The following is a 17,514-nucleotide window of genomic DNA, read 5'->3' as shown; positions in this document are numbered from 1 at the left end:
CTTCCAGACTGTTTCTTCTCGACTGTTAACAGTTTCAGCTCTACAGATTTTTTTAAGTTTCTTTTCACAAGTACCCAGCTCCCTTCCCCAGCTTCATATGTCTTTTGCCTCTAGTAGTTACCACTAGGCTATAGTGCCACTCTTTCAGCCTTGGATAACCTCGTCATCCTTGTATCAGAGGACCAGGGGGTTGCAACAACTTAATCGACTTTAAAGTAGTCCTATTTAGTTCTTAAATGAGCTGGTTTCACCTTAACAGGGTTTGGTCTACTGGCTTGGGTAAGACTTGTTCTTAATTCAACTTCAGCCACTTCTACAACAATGTTCGATATATATTACAAGTAGCAAGTTTCTTAATGGAACGAAATTAGGTGTACGAGATTTGGTTCTGATGTTGAACAGGATAAGCGTTCCCACCTTTTGTTCAACGCTAAGCTTCCAAGGCAATGGGGAAACACTGTTTCATGCATGACCTCTTCTGATGTTAAATGCACTTGTAATTTTGAGGGAAAGTCAAATTTGGCTTCATTAGGTTTACCGGCAACGTTCTCCTTTATTTACTGAGCATCTCTTAGGAGCTTATACAGTAAGTCAATTCTGTTTCACAGCGCCCAAAGGGCAACAAGGAGGGAACATGGGATTGAACAATTAATACAGCAGAGGATGAGGGCAAACCTACTATGCCTTGAGAGTGTTCAGAACCTGCAAGTGCAGTGAGAAGAGGGGAAGTGGGAATGGGAGTTAGTGCTGGAATGTTCATGCTCATGGGTGAGCAGCAGAGGCAGTGCATAGTGTGGTTTGTGCTATCCGACCAGGGGCCACGGTGGGTAGATAGTGCAAGCCTACAGGAAGTAGGCCAGTGGGTGCCGAGGCAAGTGCTGTGAGGTAGGCAGAGGCTGGGGCTTTTGGGTGTGGGAGGCCAGGACCCCGAAGGATACATAAGGGCCCTGGTGACCAATCGCACCGACTGTGAGATTAGCAGAGGAGGGAAGAAGGAAAGGAGGAGGTGAAGAGGAAAGTCTTGAGGAGCTTTCGGAATTTGAAGAAGTCCTGCTCAAGACAAAGAGGAAGGGGGAGGCTTTTCCATAAGAGAGAGCCAGCTGAGGAAAGTGATCGGACTCCAGCCTTCTGTTTAACAAAGCGCTTTACACAAAGAGAGCTGGTGCCGGGGGCCTTGGAGGTCTAGCGGGAGAGTATTTAGTAAAAGAAAGTTGCAGATAGCATGGTCACAGTCCCCAGACAGCCTTGTGGATGATGCAAAGGGATTTGAATTTAATCTGTGCAGCAACCGGGAGCCAGTGGAGTTTTTAGCGCAGGAGAGACACAGTCCCTGGGCTTAAGGCCAAGGATAAGTCTTGCTGCTCTATTCTAGATTAACTGGAGGGGTCATGGAGTTGAAGAAGGTAGCTTCAGGAGAAAGCTATTGCAGTAGTCAAGCCTAGAGAGTACCAGGGCTCTGGTAACCTTGAGCTTCTGGGGGAAAGTGAGAAAAGGGAGAATTCCTTTGAGAAGGAAGAGTTAAAAGGTGGACCTCTTGGTAATGTCCCAAGTGTGTGGGAGAAAGGAGAGAGAGGAGTTGAAGATGACTCCGTGGTTTCTGGCCTCCGATGAAGGAGCAGGAGAAGAGCCCATAAAGGATGGCCAGAGAGGGGAAAAAAGAGGGAGCAGGGGTCCCAATGGGAATGATCTCAGTCTTGCTGGCATTGAGGCAGAGATCATTGGAAGTGCAACCAAGACTGGATGGCAGATGGTGTCCAGTCAACTGGTCGACAACAAACTGGTCGACTGCAATTTGGTCGACACCATTTGGTCGAATGCCAAATGGTCGAATTTTTTTTTTTTATATATATATATTTCTGAGGCTTGTGGAATCTGCTTAGATCACATGCTGTGCATAGGCCGACATCTAGTGGAAGCTGCGGAGTATTACAGTTTGTTTTTCGAAAATCGAAAAAGGGCGTCGACACAGGGCGTGCCAGTAATACTATCCCTAGTGTGACGTCCACTGTACCCATGATCCCTCACGCGTCTAGGATCCCCAGATTGTTTTTTTCCGCCATTCTGGTCGGAAGCACTTCATCGGAGTTCCCTGGCTTTGCCATATTTACACTTAAAACTAATTCTAATTTGCCCCATTTTGTCACCCTTACGTCGACCAGCATCTCGACGCAGAACCGGGGAGGAGATCAACGTCGAAACCCGACGGATTGGGCCTTGAGGCTTCCGCCTCGGCTCGGGCCTGGGCCGCTGGCCTCGGCCCTACAAGTAGGGAGAGTGGGGGGTGGTACACTTCCACACTCGGTTATAGACACCTTCTTACCTACACACACTTGCCCGCTGCCCACAGGCGCGTATGGAGGGTACGCCCTTTCAGTTTTGCCCCAAGTGTAATAAAAAATACCCTTGGGTAGATAAGCACGCTACGTGCAACCTTTGCCTGCCCAGAGACCACCCCGAGGCGGGTTGCAGGGCCTGTAGCAGGTTTAAGACAAAAACTCTTAAGGACCGCTCCACCAAGCGTTGGGCCCACCACGCCAAGCTAGCAGCTATGGAGGCGGAGGGTACCTTCAGCGACGGCAGCGACGCCGGACTTTCGGACGGCGAGGGCACCAAGGCGTCGAAAGACAGCCTAACGCACGTCCCCGGCCTCGGAAGGTCGTCCGTCCCGGCGACTATGGGGAAGTCCCCCGGCGACAAGAGCGTTACACATACACACGCTAAACACAAAAAACCCACCCGAGATTCGACGTCGTCGAAACCTCGGAAAGAGGCACAGAAGGAGCGGTCCGAAAGGACGTCCTCTGGGCGGTCCCGGTCGAGGTCGCCGCACAACGTCAGGCAAGCCTCCACACTTGCACATAGTGCCTCGCCCATTAACATCACGGAAGATCACTCGTCCGGAGACGAACACGGCTTCCATCTCTTGGAGGGCCCAGTTTCGAAGCCTAGTTCGAAACACAGGGATTCCACCTCCGATCCTCGACGCCAGGCGTCGAAAGATAAGGGAAAGGGTAAACACACTTCCACCCACGGGGAAGGGGGTAAGCAACAAAGGAAACAACCCTTGCAATCCCCCACAACTATAGAACTGACTTCCCCGTCCAAGTCTTCTCAGGGACAATCCATAGAGAGTTCCAGCAAGGTCACCCCAAGCTCAAAACTCTGGTCATGCGAGGACATTGACAGAGTAATGTCAAGGATGTCCTCCTTAGCAAATTTCTTCGAAAAACACCCTGACCAACTACTAGCTTTAAACCCTCAGGAATCTTCTCCCTCAGGTTCAAGGGACCCTATCCCTTCAAATAAAAGGCCCCGGGTCGAGACACCAGTAAAGGCTTCAGACCCCTTCGAGGTCCAACCCTATTCTTGCCTTTTCCCTACAGGCCAAGGAGACTCTTCCCTTATAGAGGGCCAGGATTTTGAGACACCAGAAGATCTCGCAGTGTCAGATTATTACGGGGAGGACGAAGACGAGGATGAGCCAGAAAATAGCCCAGATATTTTCAGAATGGACTCACCAGTCCAAAGGGAAGCCCCAGTGTCTGATTCCCCAATAGATAATCAGCCCCTCCTGAATGAACTGCTCTCTCGGGCAGCTAACCACTTCCACATAGACACACAAGGTGTCCAAGAAGAGAGGGACTTCGCGGAGGAATTAATAGGGGAAAGGAAGACAGTAGCCCAGACCATTCCCATCCTGAAATCTATTCAACGCAGAATAGCACCATCCCTTGTCAACCCAAACCTGACAAGACCTGTAAACCCGAGAGTAGAGAAGCTGTTTAAAGCAGCCCAGTCGGACCCTCTATATATTAGAGGCCAACTTAAGCCAGACTCTCTAGTCGTAACTAACACCCGCAAGAGAGCTGGAACCCCATTATCTTCCTCGGAGGCTCCCCCCGACAAGGAAAGTAAGAAACTCTATGGTTTTGGTAGAAAAGTAGCTTCCACGGCAGCCTACCAAACCAGAATCGCGAATTCCACCACACTGTTGGCCAGCTACAGCTGCCATCAGTGGGAAGAAGTGGCAGCACTAATAGATTCCGCTCCCGAACCCCTTAAGAGCCAGCTATCTCGCATTTGTGCAGAGGGAAGAAACGTCTCAGGCTGCATTTTAAAAGCAACTTTAGACGCCGCAGACAATGCGGGTAGAATTATAGCAGAGGGGACTGTCATCAAAAGACATGCTTGGTTGAGGCAGTCGGGATTCAGAGCAGAAACACAAGCTGCACTCTTAGACAAACCAGTGGAAAGTGATCTCCTGTTTGGAAAGGCAGTCGAGGACGCACTAAAAAACGCTAAGGAGGAATTCGACACCCTCAAATCCCTTGGCCAGTTAACTACAAAACCACCTAACCAAAGAGGGAACGGCAATTTTCGTCGCCCCCGCGGCCAAAATTCCAATAGAGGAAATAGCTATTCCCACACCCAGGGTACACAGTGGAACACCAACTCACAACAGTCTACCCAGGGGTATGGTAGGGCTAGTAGAAGAGGACGTGGTAGAGGCAGAGGCAGCCCCAGTAAAGGAGGCGGCACGCCTCCACCAAAGCAGTGACGCTCATTTCAGGGTCCCTTCCCATGCAACCCCAGTAGGGGGACGAATATCCAGCTTCACCCAGGCATGGGAAGGGATAACATCCGACAGATGGGTGCTGTCGACGGTATCCAAGGGGTACTGTATAGAACTACTGCAACGTCCCCGAAACCACCCTCCAAGACAAAAAGTCCACTCTTTAGAACATCAAAAGATCCTCCTCGAGGAAATCTACAATCTGCTCCTAAAGGACGCGATAGAACTCGTCCCAGGACACCAGGTAAACAAGGGTATCTATTCAACTTACTTCCTTGTGCCAAAGAAAGATTTAACAATGCGCCCAGTATTGGACTTACGGCCTGCCAACAAGTATGTCAAGCCCCAAAAATTCCGTATGACCACGCTACAAGAGGTAATCCCACTCCTAAAAAAGGGGGATTACATGGCAACCTTGGATATGAAAGATGCCTATTTTCATATTTCTATGCTCCCGGCGCACAGAAAATACTTGCGCTTCAAGGTGGACAGTCGCCACTACCAATTCAAGGTACTGCCCTTCGGGATAGCTTCAGCACCAAGGGTATTCACCAAGGTACTGGCGGTGGCAGCTGCACACCTACGCAGGGAGGCAATCCCAGTGTACCCTTATCTAGACAACTGGCTCATAACGGGGGAAACCCCAGGAATCTGCAGATCAAACATTCAGAGGACTATCGACCTCCTCCACGAATTAGGCTTCTCTATCAACGAGAAGAAGTCAAGTCTGGTGCCAAGCACCTCAAAACAGTTTCTAGGAGCTATCCTAGATACTCAGAGAGAATTGACCTTCCCTTCGGAAGAAAGAATTCGGAATATACTTCTGCAAATTCCGCATTATCAGTCAGGTCAACAGATAACAGTACGCAAAGCTATGCGGTTACTGGGCATGATGGCGTCATGCATTTACCTGGTCCCCCACGCGCGTCTGCGCATGCGTCCCATGCAGGAATGGTTGGCGAAACAGTGGTCTCAGGCAAGTGGTCAGTGGGACGATCTAGTGGTCGTTTCGCCAACACTCGTACAGAGCCTACACTGGTGGACAAGAGAGAATATCGCAAAGGGGAAACCCTTTTACGATCCCGAAGTACAGGCAGTGGTTACTACAGATGCATGCCTGACTGGGTGGGGAGCTCACCATCTCCACCACACAGCTCAGGGTCTCTGGTCTCACTCAGTAGCCAAGAACCACATCAATCTGCTAGAGCTTCTGGCAGTATTCCGAGCGCTGCAGGCGTTCGAGCCCCATCTACTGAACTTGTCGGTGCAGATCAGGACGGACAGCACGACAGCCATGTTCTATCTGAACAAGCAAGGAGGGACTCGTTCGCCAAATCTGTCCAAGCTTGCCCAGAAAATATGGATATGGGCACTCAGACGGAACATCTTCCTGTCATCGCAACATGTTCCAGGGGAGCTCAATTCCCTAGCGGATGCTCTAAGCAGAGACCCCCTCCCAGAAGAACACGAATGGGTCCTTCACAGAGACGTAGTAGAAGATCTCTTCTCTCAGTGGGGCTTCCCCACTATAGACCTATTCGCCACAAGCGAAAACAAACAATGCCCAGGATTTGCATCCAAGTTCCCCCAAACGGACTCCCAGGGGAATGCCCTGTGGATGAACTGGTCAGGGATGTTTGCGTACGCTTTTCCACCAACTCCTCTCATCAGAAAGGTGGTGTACAAGATGAACAAGGAATCAATGACGCTCATCCTAGTTGCTCCCATGTGGGCGAGACAACCATGGTTTCCACACCTACGCAGGATGGCGGTGTGCGAGCCCATCAGACTCCCAGCCTGGTACAACCTTCTGTCCCAGCAACAAGGTCAAACACTGCATCAGGAACCCAACTCTATGAACCTAGCAGCATGGCTCCTGAAGTCATAGAGTTTGGACATCTCAAATTACCACAGAGGTGTATGGACATTCTAAAAGAGTCCAGGAAACCAAATACAAGACACTGTTACTTTGACAAGTGGAAAAGATTCGTTATCTGGTGCCAGAATAAACAAATCAACCCGGTTGATTGCACTCCTTCCAACGTTGTAACATACATGCTCCACCTGCTGGATGCAGGGTTGGTTTTTAACTCTCTGAAAGTACACCTGGCAGCCCTCTCGGCTTACACCACATCCCATAACAGGGTCTCGTGGTGGAAAGTACCAGTGGTTAAAGCCTTCATGGAAGGAGTAAAGAGACTTCACCCTCCTATTTCGAACCCACCGCCAGGATGGGACCTCAACGTGGTGCTAGCTAAGCTCATGGGGCCCCCCTTCGAACCCATGCATAAAAGTAGTCTCAAACACCTGACTTATAAAACGGCCTTCTTAGTAGCCATTACCTCCATAAGAAGGATCAGTGAAATTCAGGCTCTGTCAGTGCAAGATCCTTTCTTTACTATCCACAAGGACAAACTGGTTTTACGCACACACCCTAGGTTCTCACCAAAATTCATATCCAAGTTCCATGTAAACCAGTCCATCGAGCTTCCGGCTTTCTTCCAAAACCCACAAAGCTCGGCTGAGGTGAAACTACACACCCTAGATGTGCGTAGGGCGGTCTTATACTATGTAAATAAAACCAGACCGCTAAGGAAAACAGATCAACTGTTTGTCTCCGTAGCTACAGGCAGAGAGGGGGATCGCGTCTCTAAGGGCGCTATCTCTAAGTGGATTATCAACTGTATACAGCTGTGTTACTCTCTTTCTAAAAAGACTCTGCCGTTTACACCAAGGGCCCACTCTACTAGAGGCATTGGGGCCACTCTGGCTTTCATTGCAAATGTTCCCCTCGACACCATTTGCAAAGCAGCTACTTGGAGCTCTATTCACACTTTTACTCAGCATTACTGCATTGACACTCATTCCAAGACAGATACACAAGTGGGACAAGCGGTTCTAAGACACCTGTTTGCTCATGACCCTTCTCACATCCCACCTCCTTCTTCTGGTACTGCTCGCTAATCTATGCACAGCATGTGATCTAAGCAGATTCCACAAGCCTCAGAAGGGATACATTACTCACCGTAATCGTATTTCTGATGCTTGTATCTGCTTAGATTCACATGCGACCCACCCTTCCTCCCCTCCGAGAGAAGGCGCATGGTTGCTTGTAGTCTTACCTTTCTGTCTATCTGCTTGGACTATCTGTACTCACGCTACTCCTCATGCTACCTCATGTCAGGAAAAACACAATCTGGGGATCCTAGACGCGTGAGGGATCATGGGTACAGTGGACGTCACACTAGGGATAGTATTACTGGCACGCCCTGTGTCGACGCCCTTTTTCGATTTTCGAAAAACAAACTGTAATACTCCGCAGCTTCCACTAGATGTCGGCCTATGCACAGCATGTGAATCTAAGCAGATACAAGCATCAGAAATACGATTACGGTGAGTAATGTATCCCATATGTGTTTTGTGGGTTTTCGTGTGGGGGAAAAAAAAAAAGAAAAAAAAGGGGGTTGGGGGGGACCCCCACCCAAAAAACCAAAAAATGGGTAAAAAAAAAAAAAAAAAATTCGGCCATTTGGCATTCGACCAAATGGTGTCGACCAATTGTCCTGTCGACCAAATGTTTTCGACCATTTGACTGGTAACCATGGCAGATAGGCAGTCGGGATGATGGAAGATGCAAGAGGGTCAGCAAGAAGTTTAGCAAGAAGTTTGAAGAAGAGTTGTGTGTCATCTGCAAAGCACTGGAAGTCGGTGGAGAAGGGGGAAATGAGGAGTGCCAGGTGAGAAAGGTAGGTGTTGAAGAGCCAAGGGGAGAGGTTTGAGCCCTGGGGCACACCACAGGTAGAGAAGGAAGTAGGTGAGGAGAAGGTGCCCAAAATGACTGGGTACAATCACAAAGTTGCTGGGGGTCTCTAAGGTGGAGGGAATAAGCACATTTCTGAGAATTCTCCCTAACATTCTCCAGCAGTTTCCCAAGGAAGGGGGGATAGAAATGGGGCGGTAGTTGGCAGGACAGGTAGGATCTGCTGAAGGGTTTTTCAGGAGGGGCGCACAAGTGAGAGTGCTTGAGAAAGGAGGGGAATAATCCAGTGGCAAAAGAGTAATTGCAGAGATCAGCGATTGCGGAGGCAAGAGAGCCAATGTTGCCCTTGATGGTTCTGGAGGCGCAGGGGGAAACCTGTTTGGACGGGACCTACATAGAGCGGACAACTCTGGTGACTTCATCAGATGTGACCAGGGAGAAGGAGGTGAGAGAGGAGGAAGGAGGGTGTGAAGGAGCCATAGGAGGCAAGGGAGTGAGGGACTGGTTGGACGGGAGGGTAGCAAGGGTGCTCAGGATGTCTAGGGTTTTCGTGGTGAAGTGTGTGGCCAGAGCATTGCAAAGCAAAGAGCCTGGGACATATCGAGGGTAGGAGGAGACTGCGGAAGGGTTGGTTAGTTCCCTGCAGATTTTGAAAGTTCAGCCGTATTGTTGGAGGCATCAGATTCCTGTGCCTGGAAGTGGGCTTTTTTTTTTTTTTTTGCCACGGATGGAGAGTCTGTATTGTCTTTGGAGCAGGCGGCAGGCCAGTTTGTCAGAGGGTGAGCCTGAGATTTGCCACTTCAGTTCTGCAGCTCTGCACCTGCAGTTCAGAGTCGTGGCAGGTTTTACGTTTGGAGGCAGGTTTCAGGAGGATCCTCATGACTGGGGCAAGAATGTCAAGGGTGTTTGTAATGACCAAATGGAGGTTGCTGAGAGCAGAGTTGGTGGTAGAGTCTGGGTGGTTAGAGGGGGTTGAAGGTGGATGCGAAGGCAGCAGCAGACACGCGTTTCATCGGACGGATGTTCGTGAGCGAGGTTGGCAGGGCTGGAGGAGGCGCAGTCAGAGGGCCAAGAGGACCCAGAGGAGAGGAGAAGAGAGGAGAAGAGAGGAGAGGAGAGGAGAGGAGAGGAGAGAATGGTCTGACCAAGAGAGTGGAGCTGGGTCAGAATGGATAAGGGTGTCTGGAGTGTGTCCAGCTGTTGGGGAGAATTCTCACAAATGTACTAATTCCTTCCACCTTAGAGACCCTCAGCTCCTTTGCTGGATATTGAGGTTTTTTTTAACCTGGAGGGAGTAAGACCCTTTTTGCCACTCTCATGAATTCTAATGTGATTTTGAACTCTGCGTTTCTTTTGGTTGCAGAGTCTGACAAACTCCATAGGCATCATCTTTTACATTGTGTCACACAGCACCTTTAGTGAAGTCTTTCAGATTTCCCAAATGTTTAAATACCTTCTCTGAGATAAACTACTGTTTCCTAGGGCAGTAAAGTGAAATTGACTTTACTTACATTTGTAACTTTCTAGACCCAGCACACACTATCTTACAATAGGGTGCTGAAGGGGTTACCTAGTATCCCCTTTGTCTAGCTTCTCATGTAACATTTTTTATGTTACCCTTTTCTCAGTGAATGGCTGGTGGCAGTGGTTTCGTTTTAACTACTGTGGTGTGCGTTCGCAGCTACAGTAAAGCACCCAAGGGTGCCATTTTTGTCAAAATGGCCTGGTCTTCTTTTTTCGCCATTTCTTTGTGGAAAGGTCCTTCTTGAGATTTACTCTGCGCGCCAAACCAGGTTTGGTCCCATTGTTCGCTTTGCCTTTAGCGGGATTCACAAGTGAAGCCCGCGTCTGGCTCCAGGGTGCCTGGGGTGGGCAGGAAGTGAGGGAGGTGCCTGAAACTCTGTGCTTAGTCTCCTAGGAGACCCAAATGTAGTCTGTAGTGATTGGCCGGCTGACTGTCTGCCAAGGACAGCCACCCTGTTGGGTGACTGACAACTAGGCTGGAATTAATGAGAAAGAACTGAATAAAAGGCGAGGCTTTTGGCTTGGAAGGCAGAGTCGACCACTGGGCGAAGGAACCGAAGAAGAACTTGAAGAGGACGTCTGCTGCAACTCCTGGACCGTTGGTTTGCCCGGTGAAGCCCTGCTGCTGTGCTGAAACTCCAAATTTGTATCGACAGAGAAGCCCCTGCAAGGACGATTTCTCCCCTTGAGTTCGGACCAATCAACTCCAAAGTAAGCCACCTGGACATCTTCTTGGAGCTGGTTGAATTTCCACAGGGTTGCTGCTGGAAACCAAATAGCCAGGGAGAGGAACACCAAATTGTGTGCATTGCTGTTAAGTTTGCCAAGAGCTCCAGGAATCTCCTCTGGACTCCCAAGAAGTAGGACTGACAGAGCCTGAGCCCCCTCAACAGAGTGCGGGACCCCAGAAGCAAGGAAATTCCATCTCGACAGCCTGAAACTGCGGTGTTGCTATTTGCGGTAGTCGCAAGGAGCTGAAACTCCAAAGTGCCACTTGTTTGAAGATTGCCGGTTGCGAGCAGTGACCCTCCCATTGCAGTGCAGGAGTTCCCAGAAGACCTCCCTCTTGTCCCCATGACTGAGGCCCAGGAACAGTGAGATCTGCAGAGCTGCACAGGAACAGAAGTCATCTGCTGCACTTTTTCTTCAATCCAAAGGTACTGTAAAGTCTTAGAGAACCTACCTCCTATTGTAGAGTTGCTTGCATCTTCTACTACTCACAAGCCTAAACAGCTTGTGGCCCTACATTGATTCTTCTTTTCTTCAAAGACTTCGGTGCAAACGCGTTTTCTTACTTACCTACCAGAAGTGCTTCAGCTCAAATAGATGTTTTGCCCATTGACTTTGGCGTAACCTATTACACGGAATGACTCTGCTTAGGGAATCCGAAAGTATTTGCCTGCTTAAGAATAATTGTGGTCCCTTGTTTGTTCGAATAACCTTTTCCTTTTACCAAGTTATAAGAGTATTCTAAATGCAACAGTAAGATATTAATGTCCACAGCACCCTAGTTATTGAAGTCACCTGAGGGTGTAGGTTGTGACTGTGGGCCATCCCAAAAGGGTCTTTACTGGTTTAGAACTAAAGAGTGTGTAGTTTTAAAGTGTTTTTGTGTGTTGCTTCTACCTTGCTCCCTTCTGGAGAAGGCTTACGCTAACTGACTGATAAATAAATGAGTAATTGTTTATTCAAGAAACCTTGTGTGTAAGTGTTCATTTGAATACTTGTCACTGTGAATCTCTGTATAACTCCCCTACAGCTCACATTGACCCCTCTTGAGATAAGCCTGGCTGCTCAACACGGTACCAACCTGTGTAGTACAAGCTTATACCAAAGGTTGGGTTCCTATTGCCAGGAGGTCAGGGTTGTTGTAGTGCACCCAAAGGGTACTGCATACAATCTTGCCTAACGCCCCCTCTAATTTTTTAATAGTGTCATCTAGTAATCGCCTGACCCCTACCGCCTGGGACATACATGCCACCCTTAGCTCACCTTAAATGCTTCCCACTGTACCCCCACATACCCCACCGACCCCTCATTTAATAGAAAAAAGGAAGTAATTGCCTTCCTCCCAGCAGCTCGTGCCTCATCCACCATAACCTCATACCAGACAGACTGTGCGTGCCCCCCAACTCAGTAAACAGTGGAGAATGATCCGGCAGCGCTCTATTTAAATACCGTGGGTCATGGAATTGGTGGAAGCTCTCTTCCCACAAATGGGTAATCCAATCTAGAAAACGATCCGTGGACCCCCGAATGAAAGGAGTACCTTCTCTCAGATCCATAGGTCTCCCTCCATACCTGTTGCAGGGCCTCCCGTGCCAGTGATTTTGTTGGACCCCCTCTCCCTGTGTGGTCTAGTTCCGGGTCCAGGGCACAATTAAAATCCCCCCCCAATATATATAGCCCCGTCCGTTGGCTACTCGTCAATTCCATCACTAAGGTGAAGTAGGTCTTGTCGTTCACATTCGGAGCGTAGGAGTTCACCACACAGATGTCGTGTCCCTCTCATTGTCCTACCAGGGCTATCGTCCTTCCCTCTGTGTCCCCCACTGTCTTCTCCACCTGTATGGGGATCCCCGGGGCTACCCAAATCAGCACTCCCCTCACATAAGTAGAGTACGAGGACCCAACACCCTGCCCCCCACTTAATTTCCAAAGCTTTCAAATCCTTCCCCTGCAGGTGCGTCTCCTGTAATAGTGCCAGCTGTATCCCTTGGCTTTTCAGGTATTGCCCCACTCTGACCCTTTTCTTTTTACTCCCCAGCCCCCGTACATTCCAAGTGCCTGTCCCAAGGTGGTTTCCACCCTTGCCACCATTTGTATTGTTTCTGCCTAGGTCCACTACGGTTTTGAAGCTGTCGTCCCCGGCGCCCTTCCCCATGACTTTTTACAGCCCTTAGGTCAACATTTTCCCAGCCCCCCCAACAAACGACTCCCTGATCCAAACTTGACCCACCACTCCCCTGAATCTCCTAATCCCCATGCCCTTCCCTCTCCCCTTCCACCTGATCCAACCGGGATAAACCTCCAAGTCGCATCCGCTCTCAGCTGCGTTAGGTGGGGTCTCAGTTCTGGTGTTGGCTAGATCCTCCTCCTCCTCCTGCTCCAGACACTTATCGCTATGCACCATCGCAGTTTCCTTACAGTGAGCATCTCACCTTTTTGCCCCTTCAAGCAATCCGTTCTTAATCGTCTTCAGCGTCCCATCTCAATTCACTGTTGGTTGGTTGCTTCCGCTCTCCTTCCGTTGTCGGTCTTCCGACCCCTGAGCTGTCTCCATTCTCTGCTGTCCAACCAATCCCAAGCATCTTTCGGGGATGTGAACACAAAGGACCGTCCTTCGTCCATCACCTTTAGCTTTGCCGGGAAAATTGTCATATAGCGTAAATTCTGTTTGCCAAGTTTGCGACTAGCCAAGTTGTTAGGCAGAATTGCAGGCAGTACCCTCTGGGACCATTACACACAATTAGGACTACAGGAGGTGTTAGCTAAACCAGCCTTTGGTATAAGTCTGTACCACACAGTTTTTGGTAGCGAGCTGAGCAGCCAGGCTTATCTCAAGAGTGAATGTGAGCAATATTATAAACCAATACACTTCAATACAAAATTCTAAGATTTTGAGACGGTTTGAGCTCCCCTGAAATAGGAGCAAAATGGCAGTTCAGTTACTTAGAAGGGAGCAAAAGGAACAAGGCAAGTAAAATAGATCATATAAACTTTTTAGACAGTGCAAATAGTTTGTTCACCAGAAGAGTTCAAGTCAATAGGCCAGGCCAAAGTCAATGGGCTAGTGTTCTGGATAGGAAAGAGAAGTTCTGGTATCAAACGGTAAAGTCTTTGTGAAAGTTCTCAGAAGTAGTTTAGGCGAAAAAGAATCATATGTCGGGTCACAAGCTGATTAGGCCTGCAAGTTGAGAAAGCTTCACAAACTTTCACTGCGAGAGTGGCATTCTCTCAATCAGGTTGGCACAGTACCTTAGTATGAAGAACAAAATGCAGCTGAAGACGTTGGTTCCTGGCAGGTCCTGCAGATCTCACTGTTCCTGAGCCTCAGTCCTGGGGACAAGAGGGAGGATGTCAGGGGAGGGGGGACTCCTGCACTGCAGGGGATCATCAAAAAAGCAAACAAGATGGAGTCACTTCAGTGACAAATAAAACCAAGGTACCCAAGACAAATTGGGGAAAAAACAACCAACAACAGCAATCAATTGCCCCAACAGGTGAAGAAAAACTGCGAGGGACATCAGAGGTTCATCGAATCCCCACTAACGAGAGAGCAGGGAGGTAAGGGGAACAGAAACAAGGGAACAGCGACCCCCAAACATCAGGAGCAGGGGAGGGAGAGACCTTGCTAACACCTTGCCCTGGGAACTGCCTAACGGAAATAGCGAGGAAAAGAGGCAACCTGGTGACAAGCAGGAGGATAAAGCTCAGAGGGAGAAGAAGCAAGCAGTGGAACCACCAAAGCAGATAGCCCCCACGCTCGAAAGAGAGGAACTAAGGGAACATGTTACAACCCACCATAAAGTGCTCACCCGGAGCAACGGAAGATAGGGGCACAGCGGAAAGGGGAGAGAACCACAAGACTCCATAAGGGGAGCAACAAGTGAAGCAAACAAGCGACAAACCACCCCATCCCCCCGCCCAAGACACCAAGTAGCAGCCGGGACCAAAGGAGCACGAGAGGGGCAAACCCACACCGGAAACAGTAGAGAGGAACCAGGGACAAGAAGAGCTCCACCAAACAATGAAAAGACATAGTGTACTGCAAACAGGAGCCCAAGGCACACCAGGCTCAGCGAGAGAAAGCAGCAGAGGCGCAGAAAAAGGGATCACCCTCATCCAGGAAAACCGGGCGCATCACAAGAGGCCCCACCAACACCCACATGTCAAAGACAAGGGCAAAGGCGGAAGCATCGACTCAACGGAGCCCCCAAGGCAGACAAGAACCTAACTTAAGGCAGCTGTGGATGACAGGTAGCACGATAGCCCCCGTGAAAGGGGATACACCCCAAAACCAGCCGACACTGGCAAGAAGAGAAGGAACAATGGCAAGCAAAGAAGACATGCAGGGCTGGTTAAAAGAATTTCAGAATCTACTGTCTTCCTTCCAATCGCAATTTGACACGCTGAAAGTCGAAATGTAGCAGTCGCTGCAGGAAATTTGCAGGACGTGGCTAAACTAGAGGCGAGAATGGACATGTTGGAAAGAACTGTCCAGAATATGGAAGACGCACACAAAAATGAGACAGTGGAACACCTGGCATGCCTGGCACAAAACCTTGAAATCCAATGCGAGGACCTGGAAAGTTGCTCAACACTGGCAAATATACACTTAAAAAATCTATCAGAAGCAGTAGAGGAGAAGGACTTGAAAGACACGGGGCAACAACCATTTGCAGACATTCTAGCGGTGGACAAGGAGGAACCAATACAAATGGACCGTATCCATCAGGTAGGACCAAGGAGGGCAGGGGAGCCTGGCACCCGCCCAAGAGACGTGCCAATAGCCATGACATCCTGCACCCAGAAAGAACAAATCATGCGAAAAGCGTGGCAAGCAGAGCAAGTAAGAATTGCCAGGGACGAAGTGCATTTATACCAAGACCTTGCGCAAACAACACTCCAAAAACACAAGCACATGGGGCACCAGAGGGAGGGAAATTCCCAACAGGAGAAAGGAAACCAAGAGCGCTAAGAGCCAGGTTTATCCAGGATGAAGGATATTAAAATAGTTGCGTTCAATGTAAGGGGGCTAAACACCCCCGTCAAACAGAGAAAAGTGGAACACCACCTTAGGGGAGAGAAATTCGACATGCTCATGTTTCAGTAAACACACATTAAAAAAACAAGACAAGGGGAAGTATACAATAAAAGGAATCTCACAAATCTACCAAGCTAACACAGGGGAGAAAAGGGCAGGGGTACTGATTGCACTGCACGATAGACTCGGAGCAGGTTAAGGTCATTGACCTGGACAAGGAAGGTTGATACGTATTCCTAAATACAGTAATCGGGAGTCCAGGTGCTCAAGCTAGCTTCAATATACGCCCCAAATGCTGGGCAAGACGGATAGATCAGGGAAATGGTATCTAAATTAGAAACATTTGCTCTGGGGGAGATCATTCTGCCAGGGGATTTTAATATAGCCTGGAACCCAAAGCAGGACAGGAGCGGGACAGGCTCACAGGGATCTCTTACCCCCTCCAAAGCACACCAACGAAAGATGACAACACTGGCCATTCACAATGTTTTGGACGGCCAATCGGGGACAGGAGCTAGGGTTCACACACTACTCCCATGTACACGCAACTATGTCACAGATTACATTTGGGCATCCACAGGACTAGTGGGGAAAGCGAGGGAAATAGAAATAGGATCCATCTCACTATCATACCACACCCCACTATGGATCACACTGAGGGTGGGAAATACAAAGGAGGGAATGTGTGAAGTGAAAATTTCCCACCAACCTCTTACATGACCCAATACAAGCAGAGGTGATAAGGGAACAACTAGTACAATACTTTAGAGAAAATTAATCGGAGGAGATCTCATTAGACATAATATGGGACGCCTTCAAGGCTGTGATGAGGGGGAACTTAATAGCCCTGAAAGTAGGGAAAGAGAAGCAGAGACGTCAGTGGGGAAAATGAACTGGAGGCAAAATTAAGTGACACACAAAATGAAATGTCAAAAACCCCTACCACTAAGTTAAAGAAGGCGCTGAGACACATTCAGGGCCAACTTGAGACAGTATAGTTGAGACGGCACTACTACATTTAAAACTGAGGCTTTCTGGGGCCTGGGTCCAAAATACCTTCAGCTATCCCTCCGCAAATACCTCCCCTCTCGAGCTCTTCGCTCCTCTACCTCCAACTCCCTCAGGGTCAGTTGTTTTTCTAAGAAACGAGCTGGGGGTAGATCTCTGTCTTCGGCTGGGGCCTCCCTCTGGAACAGCCTCCCTGCCACTCTAAAACTTGAGGAGAACCATCTCCGGTTCCGGAAGCACCTCAAGACCTTCCTCTTTTCTTCTGCCTTCGCTCCACCTCTCCCCTGCTGATCTGTTCTCGCTTGGCACCATGCACCTGGCCACCCTCTGTCCTTTGGGCCGAGGTACCTGCTCATCCTGCCACCCTCCCGCACTGCCTCCGGGCAGCCCCTTGCACTGGGGTCTGTATCTGTACCCATACAGCCCCCCCTTTTCTTCCTGCACTTATCAGACCTACCCTGTCTGCTGCCTTAAACCTAGCACTTGCAAATTGCTGGCTGCATTACCACTGTTTGTTGCCTTTATTATTTATTTATTGTTATTTATCTGTTTCTCCTCTGCTTCGCACTTTCCACCTCTCCCCCTTCCATGCACTTTTCTCCTCCCCCCTCTCCCATGCACTTGCGCGTTCTCAATGTCACTGGGCCTAGTAAGATCGCTGTTTTGTTCTCCTGTTCCCCTCCCTTGCCTTGTCGCGCTCTGAAACACTTGTGTACGAGCGCGATAGAAATAAAATATCAATCCATCAATGTGAAGGCCAACAAAGAGGACAGATGCCTAGCTAGACAGCTGAGGGGGGGGGGGGGGGAAGGGTCTCAAACAATTATGAGACTTCGAAACAAGCAGGGGCAGGAAAAGACGATAAATGAAGACATGGGAGAA

At 49.3% G+C, this 17,514-nt stretch overlaps 1 protein-coding gene across 3 annotated transcripts in view; it reads left to right on the top strand.

The window, feature by feature from the left end:
• Nucleotides 1-17,514, top strand: part of RTCA (RNA 3'-terminal phosphate cyclase) — a 225,437-nt gene that overhangs the window by 112,198 nt on the left and 95,725 nt on the right. The window lies entirely within an intron of this gene.

This window comes from Ambystoma mexicanum, chromosome 1q, assembly GCF_040938575.1.
Source record: "Ambystoma mexicanum isolate Mex_15411 chromosome 1q, UKY_AmexF1_1, whole genome shotgun sequence".
Classification (NCBI taxonomy): Eukaryota; Metazoa; Chordata; class Amphibia; order Caudata; family Ambystomatidae; genus Ambystoma; species Ambystoma mexicanum.
The sequence above is the reverse complement of the archived record's forward strand: the minus strand, read 5'-3'. Positions and strand labels throughout refer to the sequence as shown.